Raw genomic sequence first — 927 nt, 5'->3', positions numbered from 1 at the left:
TCAGATGTTTCCGCTACAGGATATGTTCATGTACATGCACAAGCCTTGTTAAGTTCCTTTCTTTTGCCTGCCCCCGAAACGAAACGCCAAAACGCTCCGTTTGTTTTCTGCGTTTTTAATGGCAACACGAGACCGTTTGTATGGTGGTCAATGAGTGTGCCAATTCGGAGGTGCTGCTGCCATTAGATTTGTTGTTGTTGTTGTTTTATATAAGACCGTCAAGATTTCAGGTAATTCTTGATCGGACGGTGGTCGTTGTTGTTCGATGTTGGTCTGTGTATCTACTGTTAGGAAGAAAAAAAACTCCACTGGTCATAAAAGTCAAAAAGCTATCAATTTAATATTTTCTTTCTGCTTAATCAATCATCCACATGATTTTGTTGATCTAACCGTCCGTACGGATGTTTTTAATACTAGTACACACACAATAGTCACACATAGAGCTGGACCATACTTTATTGAAAAAGGGGACTTTGACATATTCGATTCCTTGAACGGAACTGATTCCGATGATCGGGTGGAATTGGTTTGGTTTTTAAACAAAGATAAAATCCAGATGATCTACTTACTAGTGTTATATTTTATTAACATAACTCAAAAGTCTTGCAAGTGTAACGGATGAGACCAACTGGAGCACACGAGAAAGTAGATGAACCTCTTTGTTAGCCAGAAAACGAGGGACACTGGAAACTAGACTCAAATCATGGTCAGAGCTACATCGTACTTGTTCATTGTCAGTCACTTGTCCTTTGATGGAAAGATGAATTCTTTCACGGAATCTTGGGCTGACAATATCCTCTCTCTGATCTGCAAAATACGAAAAATGCCATCTCTTGTGTAAGAATCAGAGAGTCAATTAGCAACAACATAATCCCACATATATAAGCACAAAGAAGCATAAGCAAATGATTTTTTTTTTTTTTTTTT

This window comes from Camelina sativa, chromosome 14, assembly GCF_000633955.1.
Source record: "Camelina sativa cultivar DH55 chromosome 14, Cs, whole genome shotgun sequence".
Classification (NCBI taxonomy): Eukaryota; Viridiplantae; Streptophyta; class Magnoliopsida; order Brassicales; family Brassicaceae; genus Camelina; species Camelina sativa.
Note: the sequence above shows the minus strand (reverse complement) of the source record.